Source organism: Callorhinus ursinus, unplaced genomic scaffold (genome assembly GCF_003265705.2).
Source record: "Callorhinus ursinus isolate GAN/ISIS: 27379988/994484 unplaced genomic scaffold, GSC_fseal_2.0 scaffold9, whole genome shotgun sequence".
Taxonomy (NCBI): domain Eukaryota; kingdom Metazoa; phylum Chordata; class Mammalia; order Carnivora; family Otariidae; genus Callorhinus; species Callorhinus ursinus.
In genome coordinates, this window is record NW_027397071.1 from 43,831,988 (window position 1) to 43,837,367 (window position 5,380).

At 40.1% G+C, this 5,380-nt stretch overlaps 1 non-coding gene and 1 pseudogene across 1 annotated transcript; one reads left to right on the forward strand and one right to left on the reverse strand.

The window, feature by feature from the left end:
- Positions 1 to 808: 808 nt before the first annotated feature.
- On the forward strand, positions 809 to 915 carry LOC112824082 (U6 spliceosomal RNA). The gene has a single exon (XR_003208216.1). It is a non-coding gene; the product is annotated as a U6 spliceosomal RNA (small nuclear RNA).
- A 2,164-nt stretch (positions 916 to 3,079) lies between these two features.
- Positions 3,080 to 5,095, reverse strand: LOC112824014 (nucleosome assembly protein 1-like 4 pseudogene; annotated as a pseudogene).
- Positions 5,096 to 5,380: the final 285 nt, after the last annotated feature.

A 5,380-nucleotide genomic window follows, 5' to 3' on the forward strand; every position in this document is an offset into this window, starting at 1 on the left:
TCGCCTCAGTCCTGGTTGCTCATCCTAATATAAGGAGTGTAATAGAGCTTTCCCCTATATATATATAAGGAGTATAATAGAGCTATATATATATATATATCCTATATCTATATAAGGAGTATAATAGAGCTTTCCCCTGGTTCTCCAGGACACTTAGAAGAAACTAAACCTGGATTTGGTACAAATTTGGTTTCTTCTAAGTGACCTGGAGAACCAGGGGAAAGAAAATTACAAACTCAGAGTTTTAAGTTAACCACTCCAAGTCTGGGTCAGGACCTGAAACTCTATGACTGACTGCCCTGAAACAAACCTTTGCCTTGCATAGGGATTAGATTATGTGTCTACTGATGGCAATTTAAGTAACTCTTTTGCCACTGCATGCCATGAAAAGCAAGTGCTCTTTTAACCAACGGAAACCGGGTTATTACTGCCTTTAAGTATAATCACATCCAAGAACCAATTCCAGAAAATCCAGAACCAATTCAGGACACCAATCCTTAAGGTTCTGTTCTTCTAGAACCATGTCCAACATCAGCTTCTATAATAGGGTTCAATCAGAGAAAAAGAACTGCCATGAGGGATACAGAAAAAGGAATTTATTAAGAGACTAGGCCTTACAGTACTCTGGGAATTGGTGGTGCCGTGTGTCCTATTTGAAAGCAGAAAACAAAATTTTACTACTTTTAAGAGTAAATTCAATCACTCCAGGTTAAACTCAGCCAGTGTAGCATTTGTCATTTTCTGCTTTTCTCAAAGAAATGTCATATAAGTTCCCAACGAAGGGTCATCATAAGAAGCAGGGGTGGGCGTGCTCTCTTTGGTGGCACATGTACTAAAACTGGAACCATACAGAGAAGATTAGCATGGCTCCTGCCCAAGGATGACAGGCAAATTCATGAAGCGTTCTATATTTTTGCCCTGTGATATGCCCTGGGTCTGTTTTCTAATAAAAGAAGAAAGTGAAAAGAAGGAGGAGGAGGAGGAGGAGGAGGAGGAGGAGGAGCAGCAGCAGCAAAGGTGGGAAGTGGGAGATTGGAAGTAGACTATTCTCTCCTACTTATGCCGGGCCTACACTGTGCTGCCAGCTAGTGAGATTCCAGTCCCACTCAATGCTCAGACGTGTCGTCTATCCACATTGGCATTCACTGAGGCAGCCAAGTTCCCACCTGGTCTTTGGTCTTATGGTTCACACCTCTTTCCTCTGTAGTGTCCCTCATCAAGAATATAAGACTTTCTCAGGTCTACTTAGCCTCAATCTCTCTCTCTCTCTCTCTCTCTTTCATTCTCTCTCACCTAACAGATGTGTTCTCCTTAAAGCTATGGGAGAAAATTAGCACCCTACACCACCCCAGTCATCAAACCCTCTGCCCTCAACACTCTATTTTATGACTCACCTGACAGAGTGGCATGGTGCCCCCATAATACTGTGAAGTGGCCTCCTTATGTGGTTCCAGACAGGAAATGAGAGCGAAAACAGATGCTCATATTATGGGGGAGTCCATCCCACTTCCTTTATTGAGCACACAAGGCTCCTTCTCAGAGACCTTCACACCCAACCAACTCTATCCTTAACCTCCTCAACTCTTCTCCCTTGTCTAGCCCATAGAAGGTTCATCATTCCAGTTTTGCCTGATTTTGTTTTTGTTTGTTTGTGCTGGATTTATGTTTACAAATTTAACAAGATATTCTAAATATCCCATACACATTGAAAACACTGCATTATGTTACAAATGTTTATTGTAAGACAAAGCTGGAGCGTTCTCTGTGTGCCTGGTGATGATGTTGATGCTTACCTGGTGCCTGCCTAAGGACTGTTGCCATACATTTGAACATCCTGCATGGCAATTGAGAAACAGGTTGTACCAAATCCAGGGCTTTTAGAACAAAGTAAAATAGTGGAGTTGAGAAATGGAAGTATTACTGATAAAACAAGAACTTCAAATTATGGTACAAAATTGGAAATTTATACTGTCTACTCTGAGCTTCTCAACACTAGTTGAGAAATAAAAAAAAAAAAACTAATAAAACTTGTCTCTTGGTTGCAGCCCATTTAATTTTTTTACTGCAAAATCAAGCCTGTATATTATGAAAACAATTCTTCTCCTTCAATAGCTATTCACAAGAAGATGTGGATTTTCTGCACAGGCCCCTAGCAATGATTAATAGATATCATTTCCTTTCGGACTAAGTTACCAGACCTTGAGTCACAAACAGAGCTTCAGAAATCTTGGAGATTAGCAATAGCCTAAGTGAAAGTACCTACGAACAAGATTTAAATACATATGAGGATAAACTCTCAAAGTAACACATAAAAGCCAGTGTGTCCACTCTCCCCCACCCACCCCATTCTCTGAAAAATTAAAAATGTGCAGTGTAAAAACATAAGGAAAAACATGAATTTACTCAACTTGGATTTTCTGAGATGTTCAGTGTAAATATATATTTGAAGCTATTTTTACATGAAGCAGATTTTAGTTGCTGGAAGCAAAATGTGTGAAATTTTTCTAGAGAACCAAAGACTAAATTCTTTTGCTGGACTGTGACAAAAGATTCTAAGAGGCTCTGAAGCATGCTACCATATCATCTTCCCTATTTGTCTAGTGACCATTCCAATACTACCTTCTCCCCAGCCACTGCTCCTCCCTGCCACGCCCAACCTCAATATGGCTTCTATCAGGTCCTCCCTCAGTGCAGGGCCTGGAAAGATCGCCAAGCTGACGGGTACCCATGCTGTAAGAGCTTTCTTCTTAGTTCTGATAACATGTGAGGGACAAACAAAATTTTAAAAGAAAGGAAGAAGTTAAAATGAAAATCATTCACTTGAAAAGAAGTTATTTTTAAGTATCGTCAATAAGAATTTGCTGCAGCAATGACCAAATCCCCTGCCTACTAAGCCTGGTGTCCTGACATATCCATTACATGTTCAAGCCTCACTGCGGAGTACTTGCTTCCTGCTGCATGCGTTCAGTGGGTTGGGTAGCTTTTTTCTAGAAATGTATGAAAGATACACAGATAAAAAATTACAATTGGGGTCAACTTCGGCATTATCCAATTTTTTCCTCCTTTCACTTTCTATTACCTATTCTTCTCCTCTCTCACCTTCTTCAAAATTATCAGCACGTCTATGGCTTTTCCAGTAAAGTGATACACAGTATGTGGAATCATATTTTCCAGAAGTGAAATCCTTATTCCAATGCCGATGTGAATTCTGAACCTTCATCCAGTGACTCTTCCTCTCCAGATGCTATCAGCAGGCTAAAAAGTTAATTTTTTTAAAAAATGAATCACTCCAAACTTGTTCAGTAATTGTTCTAACAGTGCCCAGACACCACGTTTCTGTTTTTTCTTGATTGTTTTAGCTGTAATGATTTTCCTTTTTTTCCAATTAGTGTTACACCCATCACAGTCAACTATTTCAAAGCCTTCAAAGCAAAAATTTCTGCCTTATCTGGGTCTGATTTTATCTTGTAAGGTTTTGACAGAACTTTATTGGTAAGGTAGTCATTGGGTTCAACATGGAAATCTAAAACAAAAGATACAGATCATCAGGATCTGAAAATTGCACTTTAATATCCTACAGGTTTGTTCAACATCGGTTCATCATATTTCTGTACTAATTCACTTACCTATCTAGAGATGGGAGAATATTTCTAGAGCAGGAAAACCAGCACTCTGAAATTCAGTTAGGATCTGGGTTTCCAACTGTTGCTGCCTTTTCTTCTGGTCTGACTCATTTATTTTTCTGGACTATTTTAGTCTGTTGGGTTGCTATAACAAAATACCATACACTGGGCAGATTATATACAACAAACATTTATTTCTTATAGTTCTGGAAACTTCAAAGTCCAAGATCAGGGTGCCAACATACTTGGGTTCTGCTGAGAGCCTTCTTCTGTATTGCAGACTGCAGACCTCTCACTGTGTTCTCACGTGGTGAATGAGTGAGCTAGCTCTCTGGAGTTTCTCTTGTAAGAGCATTAATCCCATTTTGAGGTCTCCCATCATGACCTAATCAAAGGCCCTGGCTTCTAATACCATCAACTTAGGGGTTAAGATTGCAACATATAAATGTTGAAAGGACATAAACACTCAGACCATAGCGAGGACTCCAGTCAATTTATTCTCTGCATCATTTTCACTGTGCTATTCTACCTCTGCTTCTGAAAGTTCAACATCACCACAGAAAATGTTTTCCTTTGCCAAGGCAAGATTGGGTTTAACGCTGCATACTGTTGTCAGGATTCCTGCTTTGAGCCCTCACAACTCCTCGGAGCAGGCTGCACAGTGGCCGTGCTCACTCTCTGGTCATGGCCCCCGGTAACACCGCTCTCATGCCAGGGAGAGATTTTTAAAACTCGTTGCCACATTAATCTGGTTTAGTAGTCTCTCAAATTATATCTTATACCCATGAGAGGTGCTTTTTCTCACTTAAAAGCAATAATAATCATATACATGGGTTCATGTCTACCCGTGTCCTGTTTTCAGGGGGCAAAGGAATTCTCAAAGGCCCCAGATCTAGGAGCACCTAGGGAAGGATCATGGCATAAAAAGGAGTGGTTTGTTTGCAGAGGGGGACATATGTGGTCACGCTTTACAATATCATTCCACCACAGGACCTACAGTCCCGTGACCCTTGTCTGTCCACAAGGCGGTCCATGTTCTGACGACCCCTGCCAAGAATTCCAGCCTCATTTCCTGTCACTCCTAGTCCTTCCCTTCACACACGTACAAACCTGTACCCCTACATTACCTCATCTATACCTCATCACGCTCTACGACCAGGATGTATTCTTGCTTTTTTCTTCTCCACTAGAACCTTTCAGAGGAAGGTTGATAAAGTAATACCCTTCTATCTAATAGTACATATTACAAGTAGTCAATTAATATAAATGAATGAATAAAGCAAATGATGGACATTGCTTATTGAACACTGGATTTATTTTAATTGTTGAGCACTTACCTTACCTTGTCTCTTGACAAACAGATGTCTGTTCACTTCCACCTCTGCCCCTGACCCAGGCCCCTCTTTCATTATCACCAGTTCACTGTGAGGTCTTTGAGGACAAGAAAAATTAGCTTGTGTCCCCTGAAGCATAGATCACACTGCCTGGAACAAAATTAGTATTTTAACTGAATTCACAATATTTTGTCAGGTTTGCTTTTGCACCTTGTGTATCACTAAATGGACACCACTTCTATCTTCCATAACAGGCTTTAAAATACATTTTACAGTCTTCTCACTTTATTTCATAAGATTTACTGCAAATGGAAGTCACTGTGAGTGATTCAACACTTATCATCAAGCTATTATGAAGATTTCAAAATGCTTTAAAATTGATTCAGCAGTTAAATATTTCTCCATTGCTCCTTGGGGAGGCTC